Here is a 23,629-nt window from a genome sequence, read left to right on the forward strand (position 1 = left end):
AAATCTGTGCCATAAATAAATAAGACTTATTGTAGAGACAGGTTGCTAACTCGGTGTGAAAGCAATACTTTGTCTGACTTTTTTATGGACAATTGAATGGTTAAACAATAATTTACACCGCAGTCATCATATATGACCCTACTTAATTTGGGAGGTGAGCTCTATGAAATGCTATAAAGGTGGCAAGAAAGTTTTAGTGTGTTTAGGTATAGGTGAATATGGCTAGGCATCTTATGGGCTGTGTGGTCACTTGCCCAGTATCGTCCCAAAGTCCCCATATCATGTACCTTAACCTGCCCTATTGGTTTCAAGTTTATTTTTCTTTATCCCTTAAAGTTGCCCTACTGAGGGAGCTTTTGCTGCTTTTCTTTTTTGCCCTGGGTATATATTTTTTCTATTTTACTAGAACAACACCTTGAGGGTGTTAGAGGGAACTGCTACCCACCTCTGAGACTGTTTGTTGTGGAGAACATATGTGTACACTGTCTAAAACATATGTCTTATTCTAATTTAAACTTGAGATTGTGCAGCAGAGCTTTTTTTATAGTTTATTTTTATAGTTTTATATGGAACCGCGATGGTGGTGCTGCGGTAGCGTTGTTGCTTCACAATGAGACGTCCTGTTCGATTCTCAGCTAAAGTGTCTTCTGTGTGGAGACATGCGTGAATGGGTGTACCTTCATTGAAGGTTGTACGTCAGGGCTGGCAACTCGGTACGTAAAAATCTACTGCCAATCATTAGCGGACCGGAGTTCTGCTGTGGCGACCCCTAACCGGGAAAAGCCGAAAGATACAACAACAACTCCCCTATATCTTAAACAGTCTGTGCAAGCACCCTTTTGTCTTAGATTGCTGATAAAATTATATTCTGTGTGCAACTTTTAAATTTGCTTGACTGTCTAGAAAGATTAACTTAGACTAAGTTTCTTTATGTCTTTGGCTGTTGCCAACATTTCTCATCAGCTTGGCTCCTGTTCTTGCAGCTTGAACGAGCTACTTATTGCTCTTCATATGTCAAACTCACACCTCCTGACTCTAGATGAAGCCAGAATCTCCTAAACTGTCTAGGTTTAACCCTGCTTCACATTTATTTTCCTGTCCACTACTGTCTGCGCATGAGTTCATTCAGGAACCACCACACACTGTGGGAAATAAACTGCCCACATATATACATATTGTCCCTGAACAAACCCTGACTAACCCCCATTCAAACATAATTCATAAAGGAAAACCTCATTACAGGAATAAAACTCTGACTCTCTAACTATTTAAAATTCTGTGTATCACCCACCTACTGGAAAGATTTAAAGTTAACTCTACACCATGTATGATAACCACCTTTAATATATCTGTTTTCCTTTTTCAGATGAAATCTTTAACTATTTCTTTCTCACCTACTTGCTTCCAAACTTTGCTGTGTGTATGTGAGAAAAACATATACCTGTGTGTACATATCATTAAACAAATCTCAGTTTTGTGATAACTTACTGTAATAATTTCATTGTATTTACACATGTTTTTGTACATTTGGAACTTTTCTCCCCGGGCCTCAGCTGAAAATGGACCTGTATCCAGTCGGACCTTCCCGGTTAACAAATGTAAAATAAAACTGAATAAATAAAATATGCCTGCACAACACACACACACACACACACACACACACACACACACACACACACACACACACACGCGCGCGCACACACACACACACACACACACACACACACACACACACACACACGCACACGCATGCACACACACACACAAACATGCAACGTGCACAAAAGCACTTCACTGTTTTGGAACAGTGATTTTAGATCACTGTTCTTATTTTGGACATGAAAGCATTGTTCAGTTGATTTCTGTGTCACCATTGCTTCTGTCAGTTCCCTTAATGTCACTTATGTTTCTTAATAACTTTGAAGTGCTTGAAAACAACAAAATATTTCAGTGATGGCCTGTGTTTGCTCTTCTCCCTCTGCTTACATTGTAGTATATCTTAGCATTACTATTATGTCTGCTAGCATCTTTTTTTCTGTCAATACCAAAAGGCCAGGTTGCTGATTTTTTGCTGCATTAATGGTTTACCTAGAAGGATGCCACTCCATATCAGATGCGTGAGACTTATAATTGCAAATCTCTCAGTCGTAAAAAAAAAAACTGCAAATGACAAATAAATGTAGTGAATATTGACTCACTGTAATTTCACTAAGACAGAGAGTTTGCTGCATAACACAGACCCCTGCTGCTTACATAAACTAACTTCAAGGTCACTGTGCCGCATAATAAGGAAAATAATCTAAGGGAGCATAATCTTAGTGTTTACTCCTGTTTTTACATTTAGTCTTGCTGTTTTAAGGATCACAGTTATGGTCCTCATACTTTCAACAGGAACCTGAAAGCTGTGTGTAGCTTATTTGATATGGAACTTTATTTACCAAACACCCATGTAAATAGCTAATGAGTGAACTGAATCAGTGAAACGTGAAGTTCTGAGCACTGGTCAGACTTGCATCAAAATGAAAACCAAAATGTATTTAATGCTACTCAGTTTCTAGTTTGTTCACCTTTCTTTGCATCTTTTTAAAACATATTTCTGCATTAACTTTTGCAGTTAATTTACGTCATTGCTTCTGTTCTTGCTATTTGTTAAGAAAAGTAACTTAGGGAATTTTCCCTCCCTTGTTTTGAACTCACTGCAGATTGTTTAACTAAAACAGACCAAACATATGTTTGTAATATTATTTTAAACTTATTTGTTTCAGTTATCTCAGAAAATTAAGGAATAAACATCCAACATTGCAGTAAAATTATCAGTAATAATTTCAGACGTTGAAGTATAGCCAATTAAATTTTCTGGGATAGCAGTGGCAATAATGTGAGTATATTGGGTGAAGTTAGCACTAATTTTATCTGCAATTTTGTTTCCCCCTGAAATCACCTTGAAACACGTTTTGCAATCTGTGTCAAAGGCTAAAAATAATGATTCCACAGGCCCAGACAATACACCAAGCTATATTCTCATCAGATCCAAGTTTGCATTGGTCTGGCTAATAATTAAATGATTCAATCAAGGTCTATCCTCGGCTTTTGTGCCTGATGTCTGGAGAACAACCACTATGACTTCCCTGCACACAGATGGTCCCTTTATAGACCCAGGTAACTGTAGATCCATTAGACTCATCAGCCTTATATAGAAGAACTCATTTTACTTTATATATATATATATATATATATATATATATATATATATATATGTGTGACTTAACTGACCTAGCCCCCACTTATCATGGCTTTCTGAAAAGTGACCCATGTCTCATGAACCTAGTAACCTTCTTTAAAAACATTACAGAAGCTGTGGACAGTAGCCACTCCTTGCATGCTACCTATATTGACCTAACTCAAGCTTTTGACACAATCCCCCTTACAGGCATTATTGAAAAAACAGACTTATGTAACCACATATGTTGTCCACTGTATTACAAATTGGATATCCAGCAGATCTTAAGTTATGGAATTTGCTGGTGCCTTTGCTGAGCATAAAATTGTAACTACTGGTGTACTACAGTGATCAGTGTTGCAGACATCTAAGCCAATGTCCTAGTAGTGTGGTTGACCAGCTTTGAGGATGAGTACAAACTGGGCATTGTTACCTACATATTCACTGATAATAACTCAATCAGGCAAGAGCTAGAATATGCCCATACCTGGTCTTTGATAAAATAGTCTTAAGCTAAATGCAAAAAAGTACCATATAAAAAAAAAACATGAGCCCAGTTAATATGTTATAAATGGTGCTCTTATTCAGACAGATACAGTCATAAGGGACCTGGATACTTAAATGAACGACTATCTCTCTCATTCAGTTATGTCACTTATGTCAACACTACAATCATGAAATCCTTCAAATTGTTCTAGCTGGCTCAGTTAATTTTCAAGGGACTATCTTCAAGATCTAAATAAGTCATTCCAACACTGTACTTCTTTTCTGCCCCATCATCAAATATAATGCCCCCTTTGGTAAGTGCAAACACAAGCATATCAAATATAATGCCCCCTTCGGTAAGTACAAACACAAGCATATCAAATATAGTGCCCCCTTTGGTAAGTGCAAACACAAGCATATCAAATATAATGCCCCCTTGGGTAAGTGCAAACACAAGCATATCAAATATAATTCCCTCTTGGGTAAGTGCAAACACAAGCATATCAAATATAATGCCCCCTTGGGTAAGTGCAAACACAAGCATATTGCTCAACTGAAAATGCCCCTTCAGTTTGTAGCCAAGGAAGCTAAAGTCAATAAATCATTCAACTATCCCAATAGATTAGCACAACTCTCGTTATACTCAGCAGCCTAACAGCTTCTTCAGTCACCCAAATCTCTCTTTTCAAGCCATGAAAACCAAATCCTATCTGACCTGTAATTTCTTAACATAACCAATGACTCTAAAATTACCCACATTAGGGACCTAAATCTTTGATACTAAATAAACAAGACTTGCTAGAGGGAAAGGTTCTAACTTAATGTATTCCCAATCTATGGAATAAGTTACCATTATAGGTCAAGCAAAGTACTAGGTTAGCTACCTTTAAGATTAGTCTTGATAACAGGATGAGTAGAAAGATAATTACACCATGGTTATTGTGTGCAGCCCTGCATAATCTGGGAGGTGCTCACTATTATGTGCTTGAAAAGAGTGGAAAGAACTTCTAAGCATCTCTTCTTAACGGTGTATATGGATAGGCATCTTATGGTCACTGTGCTCACTTGTTTAGTATTGTTCCTGGCTTCCTATGTTACCACTGTCTACCTCAGGCAGATTATTGGATAAAATATGCATTCATCTTCTGAATTTTTTATGCATTCTGATTAAAGATGTACCAGATTCATATGTTTGGGTTGCTTGCTGATCCAGTGTATTTTAATTTTTATCAACAGCACTGATTAAAACTGCTCTCCATAACAGTGCTTTGATGTCCTAACCCTTTTTTCTTTCTTTCATTCTTTTTTTTTTTTGGCCCACACCCTCTGCTCTGCTCATTCTTCTTATTTCACCTGTGCACCTATGTGTGTACCTCCCCTCCCTACAGTTGTCTGTTATCTTCATCCCTGTGAGGTGTGTCTGTGTGTGAGTGTGTGTGTGTGTGTGTCTGTTTGTGTGTGTGTGTGTGTGTGTGTGTGTGTGTGTGTGTGTGTGTGTGTGTGTGTGTGTGTGTGTGTGTGTGTGTGTGTGTGTGCGTGTGCGTGCGTGTGCGTGTGCGTGTGTGTGTGTGTGTGTGTGTGTGTGTGTGTGTGTGTATGTATTTGATATATATATATATATATATATATATATATATATATATATATATATATGGGTCTACGACTAATGACCGAAACGACGATTCCCCGACAGGATATTCACCGACGCGAGATGACCGACAGGTAAGTTTACCGACAGGGTTATTTGCTGACAGCGGAAAGACCGACAAGGGAATGTGCGATCGTGACCCGGTAAGTGTGCGGTGGTGACAGAGTTAGGAGCGGTCAGGTAAGTGCCCGAGATTGTGGGATGTCGGGTTAGGCTGTGGGAAAGGTGAGTGTGTGTTTGTGTCGGAGGTATGGTTCGGGTAAGGTAAGTGTGTGTTAGTGAGGGACTGTAGTTTAGGGACGGGTTAAGTGAGTTAGGGTTAGGGTGCAGGTAGGTGATGTGTGCGTTAGTGTCGGAGCTTGGGCTAGGGGTGGGTTAAGTGAGTTAGGGTTAGGGTGCAGGTAGGTGATGTGTGCGTTAGTGTCGGAGCTTGGGCTAGGGGTGGGTTAAGTGAGTTAGGGTTAGGGTGCAGGTAGGTGATGTGTGCGTTAGTGTCGGAGCTTGGGCTAGGGGTGGGTTAAGTGAGTTAGGGTTAGGGTGCAGGTAGGTGAAGTGTGCGATAGTGTCGGACCTTAGGGTTAGGGTTTGGGTCAGGGCTAGTGTGTATGTTGTGTAGTGTAGTGTGTTGTTTACTTTCCGTGTGTCGGTGTAATGATGTTCGGTGTTTTGCGTTGTCGGGTTTGTGTGATGTCGGTTATTTGGCGTCGGTGAGTTTTGTGTCGGGGAATCGTCGTTTCGGTCATTAGTCGTAGACCCATATATATATATATATATATATATATATATATATATATGTATATATGATGCATAACCGGAAAATCACGGTTGATCAAACTGGAATACAGCAAACGTATTAACATGAATCCATAGAATCACAAAACCACAAAACCGGAAACCTCATATGCATAAATGTATAATACTGGCTTCAGAGTGTGCTTGCAGCTTGAAATACATTTGTGCGTATGAGGTTTCTGGGTTTTGTGGTTTTGTGATTCTGTGGATTCATGTTAATACATTTGCTGTATTCCAGTTCGATCAACCGTGATTTTGCGGTTATGCAGTAGATCCATATATATATATATATATATATATATATATATATATATATATATATATATATATAGATATGAAAAGTTGACAGTGCAAACACTGTCATGCTACTTTTTATGCACTAAGTAATATATATGCTTCACACAAAATTAAATAAAACAAACATTATTTTCTGCAGGGAGGCCCACTCCCACACCCCATGCTACCCTGCTAATTATATATTCCAACTCCGAGAATGTACACTATCAGGGAAAGGGCATATTCCCCAACCCTAAGAATTGTACTGTCTCATGCTTCTGTCAACCATTTACTTAGTTGATCAAATTTTGCTGGCTAAATAGATGTTGACCAAAGTTGTTTTGACAATGCGTGAATGGGCGTGCCTTCTTTGACGGTTGGTCGTCAAGCTGGCACCTCGGCACCATAAAAATCTACTGCCAATCATTAGCGGACCGGAGTTCCACTGTGGCAACCCCTAACTGGGAAAAGCCAAAAGAAACTCAAGAAAAAAACTCATATATGTATATATATATATATATATATATATATATATATATATATATATATATATATATTTATATGTATTTAAATAAACTTGTACTCGCACACACTCACACCAACACATTTTATGTTTGACGAATAGGATATATGGTTTTAAATGTGCCTTGTGTCTACATTTCTCACAATCTAGTCAGGAAACTAATTGTATTAATGAGAGCATTGTTTACCACTTGAGAGTGTTTAAAAGTTTTCAGCCAAGAACTCTAACACGAAGTTCATTCCTCAAGTCAGAGGTTTATCATAAGACAGAACACGGGCTCTGCAGAAGGATTCATGGAACTTCTGGTTTGGCAACTCAGTCAGACCCTGTGATGGGTATAGTTTGAACAGGTGAAAACATTTTTATGAAAGCTGAAAAAATGTCTTGGCAAGATGTGCAGCTGTGAATCATTGCTTGAACCTGTTTTTGGAAGGGATGTGTAGGACTGAGCCTGTATGCTCTAGTTCCCTCTACAGAGTGTGCACTTTATTTCTAAGGTGCAATAATAATGTAAACAGTTTGTGAAATGACTGATCAACGACAAAGAGGCTATATTTTATTTTCTTCTCCAAATAAACCCATATTTATATATTCGTATAGCCAATAATTATCAACACTTACACTGATGTAGAATGTGGAAACTGTCAGTTTGGTTGGGGATTGCTGAAACAATTCACTATCCCTCTGTTGCCATATGCAAGAACTGTTTGAGCTAAATTCCTAACAGTTTTGTAAACCAGAGATGTATAACTGATATTACCTTTTATATACTCACTACTTTCACAATAGGTAGTTTTTTATCCCACCACCTGGAAAGGTTAGGGAAAGTCTCTGTAAACTCGGAGATGGAAACTAACCAGAAACTGGTGCAGCTGCAACAACAGTTAGTTGCACTTGCTGACATAATTGTTATTCCAAGACCTGTGCTTGCCATTAAAAAAAAATTAGGCATAGGTACAGAATCATATTTGGTGTCATTTGAGAGACATGCAACCCAGGAGGACTTGGACAATTTGGAATGGACCAAGATATTTTTTTTCTCACTGACAGGTGAAGTACTGAAAGCATACATGGACATGCAGAGGACTGATTATAGTGACTATGAGAAACTTAGAAAAGGAGCTTTTGCCAAGGTTGGGGTAACTTCTGAAGTTTGACCCATAAAATTTCACAATTAGAAAGTTGATACTTTCAAACTGATATTAGCCCAGATTTATGACTTAAAATTGATAAAGCTGTGGTTAGAACCAGATAAAAATTAAAATGAAGCCGTAAGAAATTCTAACAATTAACAAATTTAAAAAACATATTACCTCATAATATGAAAAATTAGATTTGGCAGACTGATCCCAATAACCATAACAGGTTATTAATTTTAGTCATCTGTTCTTGATGAATTGTTTAAAGCTAAGCTGTCTTCTTCTAAATTGAAAGTTACAGTAAGAAATTTACAATATTTTATGAAGCAAAAAGTATTATTTATTTATTTATTTTATTTTACATTTGTTTACCGGCATAGTCTGTCTGGGTGGAAGCCCATTTTCAGCAGAGGCCTGGGAGAAAACCTCCAAAAACAAAAAAATACATTGACAGTTGCAGTGCAGATTTTGCAAAGAATTTACAGATATATTTGAAGTAAATAAGAGAAAAGTACATCAATTATACAATGAACACTTTAATGTATATAAAAGACAGTTATTTCAATTCTATAATAGACATTTAAGGTTTAGACTAGACGTGTCCAACCGCATGCGGCCCTCAGAGCTCTTCCATGCGGCCCTTAACCTCTAACTGTAACATCGATGTACCCATGCCCCAAAACACTTTTTTTGTTTTGTGTTTTTCGCTCCCGTGACCTGTAACGCTAATGTCGGTGTGCGCATGCGCCAAAGCACCCTTCTAGCTTTGTTTTTGAGCCAAAAAAGGGTCAGTGTGTTTACGCCACTATTTTGTGCCGAACAATCAGTGTGTGTGTGTGTTCTCGCTGAAGAGGGACTCATGTATGGATTTGCCGCTGTTGCCTTTGAAAGGGACAGCAATTACCTGTGTTAATAGGTAGGTACGGAGTGAGTGAGTGCATGCATGAAAGCAGAATTGTGTGCGTGAAAGTAGAAGAAGAGTGTGTGTGTGTGTATGTGTATATGTGTGCATAACAGAGAGAGTCGCATGCACAAAGAGGCTAACAATGATCAGTCTACCTACTGAACACAAACAAGTTAGCTCACAAATATATCATACATTAAGAGTACACTTTCATTAAATTGTTGCTTTCCTGACAGGGAGAGTGTTGTATTGAACATGAACTCATACCACTTAACTGTATGGATTTTCAATGAATGTCTGAATTTTTGCCTCATCTTCCAATTTGTGTCTTTTGCTTAGGCAATAAAAGTAGTCCCCCAAGGTAATGCAGTTCCAGGGAGTAAGAATGAGACAGCAGCCTAGGGTTAATGGGTCAGTAGTGGACTATGTGGGACTGTAGCATATAAAGTTGTATTGTTTTTTCAGACAAACAAAAAAGCACCTAGTACTGTTTTTCATTGGTGGGTTCTAAGCAGTGCTAGATTGGACAACAGTAAGCATAGCTTTGGCGGATCATCAATACTGGCAAATCAAGTGGGCACAATGTCATTTTTTAAATGTTGTGGATTTTAGTGTGTATGTGTGTGCTTATGTGTTGGGAGTGCTGCAACTGTAGATGATTATTAAAGACAGAGACTTACGGACTGTGGAGAATATGTTTCTTTGTTTCAAAACCTAATACTTGGGTACACATGCCAGAAGTAGATTTTTTAAGACATAGCTTCTTGCCATTTACAGTGGATGGATATTTACATTTAATGGACAATGTATTAGCGTGGGCCTGTGGGGTTCTGAAGGATGCCAAGTGTACCACTGCCAGTGTCTTGTAAAGTGACCTGGAAATGGATATTGGGATGTTACTGAAAAAATATAGTAAGTGGGCTTAGAAATATAGTATAATTAAACAAAGTGTACTTTCAGTTTATAGGCCATAATTTAATTTATTTCAGGTAGTCCAGATACTGGTAGATTGTATACCATTAGACTTAATTAGGGAGAGCTGTCATTCTGGGGAAACAAGCAGCCCTAGTTTCAGTGAAAGCTCTGTGGTTGCTTGCAGGTAGGAAGTTGCAGGATGTTGATGCAATGTGTTTTATTTATTATTTTTAATGCATTTGTCATTTCAAAGCATGGTTTTCTTTGATGCAAAAGAAGGCAGGACTGAATGAGCCATATAATGTTTAACTGACAATAATGGGATAGAAAGATTATAGGTGATGTATAATGTTTGCAGCTACAGTTGTTTCAAAGGTGTCTGTGATGAATAACTATTTTTGGGCCTGTGTCCCACTTTTATTTTTCGCTTTGTCCAGATTTCTTGCTCTAAGTTTGAGAGGTATGGTTCTATACTAAATCAGAAGTTGTATTTACCTTGGAAGACTTTTCGGCATAATTATGAAAAACAGAGCCTTTTTAATATCTCTGCTTATTTCCAATATAAACTGCCATGTAACCTTGCAAATAACCTTCTTATTAAGCTACTTTACTTCTTTTGGAATTGACAGGTATGATTCATCTGTTCGGACATAAGCTTAGAGTGCTAATGTGACTTTGATTTCTTGCAGCAGTCTGTGGTTTACATAATCACAATAACTTTTCTGTGTTTCTGGGTGTGTAATCAATTTAACAGTCTTAAAGATGTTTTCCAAAAATAAATAAATATATAATAAATAAATAATCCTCTCAATACTGAGCTATTGACAATGTCTGGGAATATGTTTTTTTCAAAAGTGAAGGTCAGCATTACAGCTCAGTAAACTATCAGTCTGTGAGTAACTTCTGCACAAATTAAAATGCCTGAATATCAAATGACTTTAGAATGGAGGGAAGTTTATTTTTATTTATTTTATTTTATTTTACATTTGTTTACCGGGAAAGTCCAACTGGACACAGGTCCATTTTCAGCAGAGGCCCGGGGAGAAAAGCTCCAAAAAAAACCACAGAACAATGTAATACAATACATGAGAGAGAGAGAGAGAGAGAGAGAGAGACGGCAAATTATGGATGTCGTACTCATACAATATGGCAGAGATTACATCTTGTAACAGTGAGAATCATTGAGGTACAGAATAAACTTAAAAAAAAATTTTTTTTACAGTTATAATTACAGCAAGGCAAATATCAATGAGTAAAGTTTTTAGGAGAAAGCTGTTTGTACATAGCTGAAGCTCTGAAACATTCTTTTGGTATGGATTAACCTGGGGATTGACACAAGTTTTATGTTTACACCAGCATGTAGCATTATAGTTTATGGTTTTCTTACTGATTTACTTTTTGCCGAGCAGTTGTTTGTTGATTTATTGATGGTCCTTTTGGTGGTGGTAAATTACATGGATAAATCCATCTCTATTATGATTTTTTTTCAGATATTTTGACTTCCAGACAATTTCATTCAGTGAGTGGGTGTCATGTAATTACTGAGGTTGCCTATTTTACAAGTAGGGGCTTTGTGTGTGTGTGTGTGTGTGTGTGTGTGTGTGTGTGTGTGTGTGTGTGTGTGTGTGTGTGTGTGTGTGTGTGTGTGTGTGTGTATGTGTGTGTGTGTGTGCCCACGTGCAATGTGTGATGGGAGAGAGATTTAATATGTATACTGAATATAATTTTGCAAATGGAATTCTTAGTTAAACATGCCCCTCTTCTTGGGCAACTAGACTTGAGTAACCAATATTAGATCTTAGCCATCCAGCTTGGAAAGGTTAGTATGTGGATTTTCCATCTGGTTTGATGAAGGCTATGCTACTTACCCAAGGACTACATTTATGGCTATCCATCCAGCCATCGTGTTGCTGAACTACATTGTTTGATAATGAGAGGAGCTTTTTACAGACGTTGAAAGTTTTTGTGTCAAGAACCTGTCCATAAAAAGTGGCTTGTTTATGTTGCAGTGAAGGCTGTGGTCTTTGTAGTGAGCGTTTTACATATAACCAGTATTTCTGAGGTAGAGGAAGTCTCTTAAGACAGGATCTTTCTTAGCCTGGAAAGCAAGCCAATGATGAAATTTATAGGGGCCAGTGAGAGACAGAGGAAAGCAAGAAGCTTTTTAGTCTGTTTGGATAACTAAGTGAACTTAGTCCTTTGACCTTTTTTGTCAGAAATGGTTGTAGTCTTTCTTTTGGCAGGGTGTTTTGCTGAGGCACATACCAAAAAGGGCACTGCACTCAATAATGGCTCTTGTAAAGGAAGAATACAGGGATGTTATGATCTCCTTGTTCCTGGATGAGATACCCTTACTAATGAAGTGGGCCATGTAAAAAGCTTTTACAACGGAGACAACATGGTGGTCAATAGTCAGGTTATTATCAACCTGGCTGCCCAAGTACCATACGACTTATTGTGTGCTTGCAACATTGTTATTAATGTGATAATTTGTGGGGACATCACTCTCCTCAAAGGGGATGATGATGCATTTTTTGGCATTTAGCTCGAGGCCATATTTCTGGCACCAGTTATTTGTTTGGGTGAGACTCTCTTGTAGCTTATTCAGAATTGTTTTATTAAGTCAGTAATGTGAATTCTTTACTTTATTGCTAATTTGTTGGGTTATTTTTGTGGATTATGGTATTGTAGGACTGCTGGAATGTTGGCATTTTACGTAGCTGGACTGCTGGAATGGTTTTCCCAGTGAGAAATGCTAGTGCTGTAGTGAATATCTGTTTATTTGTAAAAAAAAAAACAAAATATATATATATATATATATATATATATATATATATATATATATATATATATATATATATATATATATATATATATATATATATATATATATATATATATATATATATATATATATATATATATATATATATATATATATATACATACATATATGGTACTTGCGTATTATCGCAACCAGATTTCAAATGTGTCATAATTCGTTATGTAATGTAGAAAGGACTCATTCAGTTTGTGCAGGGGTTAGTAGGTTAAGTAAGTAACAGTTTGTCAGACTGGGGCCCGACTGTTTCGTGATTTTAAAGAAAAGGAAACAATTCACTTTTGCGAACAGTGGCATTTTGTTTATGGCCGGGCATTCATAAATGCTTCCTTTGTGTCACTTGCAATGAAGTTGTAAGGTATACGAGATTGATGCACATGTTATCTAGTATTTTTAGGTAAGTACTACTTCACTATAAAAGCATGTCTTGGCTTCAAAAACTCAGGGAACAACATACCTGTGTAAGTTACAGGGCTACAGCCAGTTTGATCAGGTTGAAGCCTTTTTACAGTCATCATTCTCCTGCTTAGCTTGGAATTCTAACCCGTACGTATTTTGAGGTGTTGTGCACAGGACTCTTGAGATGTGTGACTCCTTCCAACAGGGAGATAAATAATGGCCTCAGACCCGTGTCACACTTCTAATAGTTAAAGATCACCTCCCCTGTTGAAAATACTCCCCATGGTGTAAGTTTCCCTTCCGCGGCAGTAACAGCTTTTAGAATGCAATGACATACCATGGCCAATGACAGGAATCAGCTGTCTTGCCGCCGTGAAAAGTAAGTAATGCACCATGTCAGGAAGTTTTCTGAATTTTCTCACCTGTTCTTTGTTTGTCTGAGTCTGTAGCCCCCCCATTCTCAGTTGCTCATATATTTTTGGAGCTGCTCTGCAGTGCACAACTAAGAAGGTAGACACAAGGGCCATTGTGGATTCTGGTTGCGATAATATGTAAGTATCATATATAGATATAGATATATTAACTAAAATGTTAGAGTTAACTGTTAGATTAGAGAATTAGAATTAGAATGAAAATTAGAATTTTAAGGCAAATATTAGGCATTTATTCATTGTTCAAATGCACCTACAGTATAGCCAGGAGGTTGACTGTGGTCTTCCGGAGCAACTAAAGAGTTAACTATATGATATATTTTATATGCGGCCCCAAGACCATTTCTATTCACTCAATACAGCCCTAGCATGCCAAAAGGTTGGAAACCCCAACTTTAGTCCTTTGGGTTGGGTATGAATATGCATACATTTTAGCATATAGATAAAGAAAGGATTATGAATGACCATTGTATTGGTATTGCCTTTAGTCTAAGTAGCTAGTAGGGGGTTTACATGAGTCCATTGAAACGACTGAATATCGAATACCAGATGTTCGAACTGTAAAGTTTGAACACTGGTAATCGCAAAGCCATGGCCTACCAAATTCTTTCCCAGGGAAAGAAATCGGTGGGCCATTTCTGTGGCTTCGCGAGTATCAGGACTGTGGTGGGAAGTTACAGGTCGGGTTCAAGTAAGTGTGTGATTGTGTGGATGTTAGGGTTAGGGTGTGGGTGAGGTGGGTGTGTGATAGTGAAAGACTTTAGGGCTAGGCCAGGATAGGTGAGTTAGGGTTAGAGTGTGGGTCAGGTGAGTGTGCAATAGTGACGGACCTTAGGGTTAGGGTTTGGGTTAAGGTAAGTGGATAGGTAGTAGAGTATGTACAGTTTAGTGTAGGTTAGATGTAGGATTTTGAGTGTATGTGTGTGGATTGATGTTGTTTTGGTGTGTTTGTGTTGCGTGTGTGTTTCTTGGAACAGTGATTTTTTTTTTCCCTGGGAAAAAAAATCGCTGTTTTAAGACTTTGATGTTTTTGCAGTTCGTGGTTTGAAGTTCGAACATATGGTGTTCGAACCTCAAACGTTTCAATGAACTGATATAGACCCACTGGTAGGTACTATTAGCTCTGCTGGTATAGATTAATAGAGTAGGGTGGTAGATTTGTGGGTGATGGAAAATGTGGGAGAGGAGTCTTTTGGTGGTGACTGTTGTATGGAGGGAAAGAAACATGCTGTGAGGGGTGAGTGCTATTAGCCTGTGACACTTACTAGAGAGGTGGTACTTCAGCATTTTTTAATTCATTTAGATTGGCAATGTTTAGGATGTGTTGAGGAATTGAGTTCCAAAGTCTGGAAGTATAGCTGGAGCAGAGTGCGTCCCCAGCTTTGTTGTTGCTTTTGGACACTTGGAGGAGTGTTTTGTGTGGGGATAAGAGTTGTCGAGTGTTGGCATATGGTTGAAGTATTTGTTGTAAGGCTGGGGTTCTGTTTAGTTGGTCTATTAGTTGATGAGCGAAAATGAGTTGGGTGTAGGTTAGCTGTTGTGGGAGTTCTAGCCATTTTATTTGTTGTAGAGCAGAGCAGTGGTGGGACCTGTGTGGAGAGCGTGTGGCAAACTTGGATGTTTTGTTGTAACATGACTCATTTGGTAAGGTGAGGTTTGTTAAAGTTAGTAAAGATGGGAGCAGCGTAGAGAAGAGTGGATAAAAATGAGTTCTAGCAATGTTTAGTATAGACTAGTTTGATATGTGTTTTTTTATGTTTTGAGATAGGTGTAGGTCAAATTTCAGCTTGTTATCAATTATAATGCCTAATAGTTTAGTTTGTGAGATGACAGTTATAGTAGTGTTGTTGGAGGAGTGTATTTGAAATGTGGCTGGAGGACTGGGTGTCTTGGTGGGGAGAAAGAGCATCAGCTTAGTCTTGTTTGGGTTCAGTATGAGGTTTGTTTTAGATAGCCAAGATTCTAGCTCTAAGAAATATTGTTGTGTTGTAACCTGCAGCTGTGATAGAGGATGCAGAGCATATGTGGGTAGAGTTATCTGCATATTGGATGACTGAAGTGAGAAATGTGCATTTGTGGAGTTGGTTGGTGAAAATGGTGAAGCATAGGCAGTCTAATATGGAGCAGTGTGGAACTCCTATGTTGACAAGAAGCAGACATGACAGCTTTTGTTGCCATCTAACAGCTTGTTGGCATTTGGTTAGGTAGCTATAGAATCCTGCTACGGAAGAATGGCTAAGATTTAAAGTGGCTAATTCTGCCATTACTTTTTGGTGTGAAACTGTGTTGAAGGCCTTTGAGAGACCTAGAAAGATGGATGAGACAAATTTATTGCGATTTCTGTGTTGATTTATTGTGTTCGTAAAACTGAGGAGGGTAGTTGTGGTGCTATGAGGGGAAAGAAACATGTTGTATGCTTGACAGAAAGGTAGTTTAGGAGCTGGGAGTAAATACATTTTTCTAGTATTTTGGAGAGGGGTGAAAGAATGGTGATGGGTCTGTAGTTGGTAAGTTCGGAAGAGTTGTCGCCTTTATGCAAGTAGCATGCAATGAGTTAACTTGTTTCAGATGTGGAAGGAGAGGCCACGTAATGCAATTATGTTCCATACTACTGAAAATACCAGTTTTAAAAATGTGAAAACTGATATGCATGCTACAAATCAAAGTGTTCTTGTGGGATGTGATTAAAGTGAAGCTAGGATAATTGAGTCAATTTATGTCATTATGTCAGAAACAAGTTAATAAACATGTTGAATATTTTAGAAGGGATAGAAGTTAGAGAAATCGAACCTTCAGTGGATACGTGCATTCAAGCATGATTACCCTTGTCATTGGTTCCTATGTATGTAAGCAAGAGATTAATAACAAGCAAAAGTTGGAGGTGGTTATGTGTTCACAGTCATACAAAGAATATCCTCTTCCTAATGCAGAAATTCAGACAGTTATAGGAAACATATAGGTGTGGCTTCTGATCTGACTTGGTACTACTGTAAAGGAAATATTTGTCCCTATTTTAAGGCACTGTGCAAGGTGGAGGAGGAAGGACAGTCCATGGACACTGACTATATCTAACAAGAAAGAGATGCAGAAGCAGGGTAATGTATGCATCTACATCTAAAACTTCTCCAAAGCCAACTTCATTCTACTCAAGTCTGAAGTGACAAACTTCATGAAACCCATGCAGATGGGAGCTGAAAGTTCGGCTGCTGAATCCTACACTAAGGCACTGTATGAGCACATCCACTCGTGCATGAATCGTGCCATCCCAAATAGAACCAAGACGCTCTCCTCCAAAAAAAGGAAGCTGATCTGGTGGTCTCCTGCCATAGACAAACTATACAACAGAAGAAAGAAACTGTTGCAAAAAAGAGAAAAATCCCAGGATGTAAAAACCTCCCTTACCAGCCTCAGTAAGAAGCTGAGATCCCTCATAAAATCATCCAAAGCTAGTTATGAAAATAAAATTGCCAAAGATTCCAAAGACAACCACAAGGCATTCTATAGTTATGTCAAAAATCTAAATGGCAATGCTCAGATATGCTCTGAGCTACAACAGAATGGCATTAAATATACTGATCCCAAGAATATTGCCAATAACCTGGTAGATCGATTTAGTGTTAACTTCACCCCCCCCCTCTCACCCCCTAAAGGGCCCATCTCAATTCCAAAAAGATTGTGAAATTCCAGTAATCACGGCCACACAGGTAGAAACCGCACTCTCCAAAGCTAAGAATACAGCATCCATGGGACCAGATGACATCCCGGGCTGTGTACTACATGAACTACAAAATGAAATGGCACCTCACCTAAGTGTCATGTTTAATCATAGCCTCACCTCAGGCTTCATGCCCACTATGTGGCGCACAACTAAAGTTATCCCACTCCACAAGGGGGGATCTGCTTTGGATCCCGGGAACAACCGTCCTATCAGTCTGACAAGCCTGATCTGCAAGGGCATGGAATGCATTATCATGGAACTTATAATCAAAGATACTGGCAACTTTCAAACACTGGACCCCACCCAGTTTAGGTTCATGAAGGGTCGATCTTGTCTCCTGAACCTGACTGACTTCTTCAAATCAGTCTCCAGAGTTGTGGAAGAGGGTAAGGCAGTCCACACAGCCTATCTGGACCTCACCAAGGCCTTCGACACCATCCCCCACTCTGGAATCATAGATAAACTTACTAAACTGGGCATAAATCCCTACATCACTTGATGTGTTGCCAACTGGCTTACTGACAGAACCCAGACTGTAAAAGTAGCTGACTCCAAGTCCAGCTCCAGACAAGTGACAAGTGGAGTACCTCAGGATTCAGTCCTGGGACCACTCTTGTTTGGCATCTACTTCTCTGAAGTACAGGCCAACACTAAGGGACTCTGGATAACAAAGTTTGCAGATGACTGCAAACTGGGAGCCATTAGTGAATCCCCAAATGATGTGGATGATACTTGGTGCCAGAGCCATGGGCTCAAGCTTTATGCCAAGAAATGTATAGTTATCCCCTTTAGGAAAAACCATGTACCCATGAATTACCACATAGGTGTCAGTACACTAAACACCGAAAGTGTGATGAGAGACTTAGAGACACAGGTGGACAGTGGTCTCACCTTCGATAACCACATTGCCACAACAGTCAGGAAATCCTTCTATGTGGCACACCTCATCACTAAGGGCTTTTCATCCAGAAAAAAGGAGGTCATTGTCCCACTGTACTCATCTCTCCTTAGACCCATTATAGAGTACAACGCCCCATTTGGTATGTACCTCACAAGACATTTCCAACAGCTGGAAAGGCCGCAGAAATACCTTACTGAAAGACTCACAGGCCTAAAGTAGATGCCCAATGCCGACTGTCTAAAAAAACTCCAGCTATACTCTGTGGCATATCGTCTACTCAGAAGTGATCTCTGTTTAACATACAAGGCCATGTCAAACCCTGAGCTGTTGGACATGCTCCAATTAAAAAATCCCAATCCCTCAGAGCCACATGCTCCAGGGATCTAAATCTTGTCATCACAATGAACAAAACATGCTGGAGGGATAGGATCCTGACCCAGAGACTCCCTGTACTCTGGAATAGACTGCCCATACATGTCAAGCAGAGTGCCTCCTTGGCCATCTTCAAAAGGAACCTTGATGATTGGACGGGTGATAGGAAATTCACCCCGTGGATCACATCAGTCACCCTGCTAGATAGGGGTCCAGGGAAGTAAATACTGTGTGAAGAAATATCCAGGGAATTGTTATGACTAGGCTTGTATAGGCCCTAGTGCCGATAGCCTAGTACCAACCTATGAACCTATGAATCTAGTATAAGAAAGAAGGAAGGAAGGAAAGCAAGGAAGTGATTGTCTTTCAGTGACCTGGAATCAAAACCAGGAGAAGGGAATTATTGTAGAAGTTACAAAAACAGCTATGCTGTGGTTATGGTTTGATGAATAATAGTACATTATATGTTACCAGATACTGGTCCCAATGACAGATCAGCAGAAACCCAATGTTGTAAGTGATGTTAGTATAGGAGCTTGAAGTGAATTGACTGAAAACTCTGAAATAAAAATTAGCACAAGACAAATGCATGCACAGAGACAAAATGTGTTATTACAGAATCAGAAAGACTAGGACTAGAAGAAAAAGAAGACCACTTAAGTGAGGACCCTCAGAACAAAGAAATGGTATATAGCAATGAAAGTGAAACAAGTAAGCAAACACAGGGTTCTGCAACCGTTGCTGTCCAAGAGGAACTAAAAGTCAACAAAAAGGGGAACTGTTTAGAGGGTTTGTTCTAATTCCAAAAGGCTTCTTCTGGTAACAGAAAAGTTAAAGTAGAAGAATTGTGTTTATAGTTACCCCTTGTAGGATAAGACTTAGAATAAACTGAAGTGCCAGTGTTTTTGGGACTTCCATCTCAAGAAGGGGGAGTGAAAAAGTAATTGTAAATTAAAAAATAAGTAACCTTGAATTAAAAAATACAGGTAAACCAGACAGACTTTAACAAATCACAACAGAAAATGAAATAAGTTTTTAGGGGATGAGAGCAAACAGTTATATTTTGTGTACAGTAAATAAAGACTGATTAGTAATTCTACACAACTGTTCGTGCCAAAACCTTTGAGGGTATTGTAATGTAGTTAACCCACATTCATATGCTAGGTGGCCACCTGGGAATAGACAAAACTAAGGCAAGAGGATTTTACTAGATGGGTATAATAAAGAAGATCAAACATTTGTTGTACTTCTTATACAGAATGACAGAAAGCTACATCTGCCTCCCATCCTGGATTTAAGAGACTGTTCATTCCAGGATCTATTACAGAGGTGCCATTTGAGTGTTGCTATGGAATGGGCATTATTGCATCATTAATAAAATCTAGCAATGGGTATCAGTTAGACACCCTTCATAAGAGATGCAAAAACCTGCTCATCAGTCTACAGGGCATTAAAAGCAGATGAAAGGAGTACTTCCAGCAGCTTCTGAATGAAGAAAACTGTACAGAAGCTGTACTGCCTCAGACACAGCCTATGATGAGAGAAGAGGAAAAGCCCAGCCTAGACAAAGTAAGAGCAGCACTAAGGATAACTAAGGAGAATAAAGCCAGGGAAAGCAGCAGGCTCAGATGAAGTCGCTGCAGATATGACAACGATGCTGAGTGAGATGGAGAGAAATGGCTCCTGAAGGTACTCATAGTGGTATGGAGAGAAAGGTGTATCCTAGGTGACTAAAGAATAAGTGTACTAGTGTCAGTGTACAAGGACAAAAAGGGACATTTGCAACCGTGGGCAGTACAGCGGTATCAGTGTCCTGTCACATTGCATGAAAGTTCTAGAGAGGGTGATTGATAAACGAATACACAGAGTAGTGGAAAGTAAGACTGGAGATAAGCAATTCAGATCCAGCTAAGGAGAGAGCACAACTGACCCAATGTTTGCAGTAAGACTGATAGCTGAGAAGAAGCTAGCGATGAAGAAAGATTCCAACTGTGCATTCCGGGACATGGAAAAAGCATATGACAGGATCCAAGAAAGCTGACTTGGCAGTCTTGTGGTGGTGTGACATCACAGAAACATTGGCAGAATTACTGCAGGCTATGTACAAGGACCCAGTGACTCACATGCGAACAGTGATCAGACTCACAGAGGAGTTCCCAGTGGGAATTAATGTGCATCAGAGTTCAGCTCTGTGTCCACTGCTATTCATACTGGTGATGGACTCCATTAGCAAACAGGTCAGAAGGGACAGATCAACAAAGTTGCTGAATGCAGATGATGTGGCATTACAGGCAGATTCTGAACAAGAACTTTAGCAAAGAATAGGAAATGGAATGCAAACCTAAAGGGACATGGGATAAAACAGAATACCGATACGATAGCCATAATTATAGCAAATGGGGGAATCAGAAGAACCTGAGAACTGAGATAGAAGGAAAGGTAGTGGAACAGGTTAACAACTTCATGTATTTGGGAGGGGTGGATGAGAAGGAAAGTCTGAATGAGAAGGTCAAAGTTAGAATCAGAGGGGCTGCAGCCAATTGGCTGGGTAGTATATGGCAGAAGAATGCCAAAGAGGCTGAAAAGTAAGGTGTATAAAACAGTGGTGCAACCAGTACTACTGAATGGTACACAAACCTACATAATAAAGGTAGAGCAGCTGAAGCTAGAGATGATGGAGATGAAGTGCCTGAGATGGGTGTTAGGATGCACACTGTAGGACAGACGAAGAAATGAGGACATAAGAGCAGAAGCCAAAGTAGCTCCATTTGCAGAGAAAAGCAAAGAGAACAAATTACAGCAGTTCAAGCACATGTACAGAAAAGCAGTAGACAGTCTGGTGAAAAAGATGTGGGACAGGCAGGAAGAAGATAAAAAGAAATGAGGCCATCCAGCAAAGAGATGGATGGACTGAGTGAGAGGAGACCAGTGACAGTCGGGCATGACTGTTGTAGATGGAGAGTGGTATTAAACCGAGAGAGATGGTGACAGTTGATCGAAATGGAAAAAAGGGGGTTGTTGATGATGATGGTGATGATGATGAATGGTATCAGTGCTTAACAGTAAGAATAAAGTATGCTACAAAATTTCCAGATGTTGTACCATTAAACAAAGCTAATGCTAAGGCTACTGCCAGAGAGTTGATATTGTTGTGCTCTGAATTTGGTATAACAAAAGAGATGGTAAGTGAAGAAGACACTCCCGTTGTTTCAAGGGAATCAATCAATTATGTCAGTGTTTTAAAATTAAGTAGTTAGAAATGTCAGTGTATTATCCTCAGACTAATGACTTAGTGGAAGAGCTGCAATAAAACATTGAAATCTATGCTAAGGAAAACATCTGATGCAGACAGCAAGAAATAGTACCAGTTCTTAACCTACTTTCTGTTTGCCATAAAAGCAATGCAATAAGCTTCAACCTGGTTTACTCCTTTGAAGTCTTGTTTGGCAGATATTCCAGAGGTTTGCTAAAGAGACATGGGAAGAACAAAAGACACCATTTAAAGGCATTATAGATTCACAGATTTGTAGATATTCCAAGGCAATTTAGTCTTATTGCCATTTACACATTGGTAGTGCCCTCCTTCTGACTGCAGCTCCATTCCCAAGGAGGGCCATGCCAGAAAATCCCACAGTAAATGTGTGAATCCTCATCCAGTCATTAAGGTTATGCCTAAAGGAAGATAATGAACTGCACTGTTTAACATGCAGGGGAAGTTCATCCCACAGGTCTGGTAGGTGCCAGCTTATAAACCCACCCTTCCAATGTATTCTGTGTATGTGCTGGTGAAAATGTAGTTCCCCATTTCTAGTCCTGGTAGAGATACTAGGCTTATAGAGATAATAGAGATACAAGATGTCCAAAACAATCTGGCTTCTAATGGTGCAGTAAGCAAGACAGAGCTCTTCCCTCAAAAATTTGTAAGACACATAATGAAGGGATTGAGCTTCCTGCCTCTCTTGAGAGCTCAGGAACTTCAGGTCTGTGATCTTTTTGATTAGGAACTTTTGAGGTGTTTCTGGTTATTTAATAAATGTGGTGGTGGTGCTGCGGTAGCATTGTTGCCTCATAGCAAGACGTTGTCCTGTTCGATTCTCAGCTAGAGCGTCTTCTGTGTGAAGGCATACTTGAAAGGGGCATGCCTTCGTTGAAGGTTGTGCATCAGGGCTGGTAACCCGGTAAGTAAAAACCCACTACCAATCATTAGCGGACCTGAGCTCCGCTGTGGCGACCCCTAAAAGCCAAAAGACACAAACAAACAAGTGAGGTTTATCCCAAAGGGGGAGTTGTACTTGAAAATTGGCCTAATCAGTGCTGAATGTAAGGGACTGATTACCTTTTTGGACCTTAATGATATTCCCTTGGCAATTATCTGTGCTAAATAAAAAATAATCATTAACATTAAGATCATTATATTATCTTATAGGAACCAAACCACCAGTCTGACCGAACAATGAAGGAAACCACCAGAAAAAGTCTTGAGAAGAAAGTGATATTAAACTGTTTTTCGCTATTGCTGGTGGTTTCCTTCATTGTTCGGTCAGACTGGTGGTTTGGTTTTTATTAGTTTTTGCTGCTGCGTCATCCTTGGGACTGTTGTTTTCCATATTATCTTATAGGATTGACTAAAGGTAGGCTTATCTAAAGCCAATTATGCGTATAGTAAAGGAGCACATGCAGAAAGCCCAGAAGATGTAACAGTAAGTCAATAATAAGAAATCACAACATTGAGAATTTATCCCAGAGGTAAATTATGAATAATAATAGCACTTTCATCTGAAATCAGATTTCTGGCTAAGTGGTAAAATCCATTTGAGGTGACTGAATTAGTAAATGCAGTGAACTACAAAGTTAGGCAGTCAGGAAAGAAAAAAATCAGTGTTGCAAGAGTGCTCATGAGTGTTCAGTGTTGCTGTTCATTTTCTGATCTTAGAAGGATTGTGTTCAGCCAAGGCTTTCAAGATTTTTTAGTTCTTTCACTAATTTCATATTTTTCATGTTTAAAATTCATATAAAGTTTGGTTTTATTGATGAATATTCAAAAGACTTTTCATTTCTTCAGT

This window comes from Protopterus annectens, chromosome 7.part0 (genome assembly GCF_019279795.1).
Source record: "Protopterus annectens isolate FY-2018-M chromosome 7.part0, PAN1.0, whole genome shotgun sequence".
NCBI lineage: Eukaryota > Metazoa > Chordata > Ceratodontiformes > Protopteridae > Protopterus > Protopterus annectens.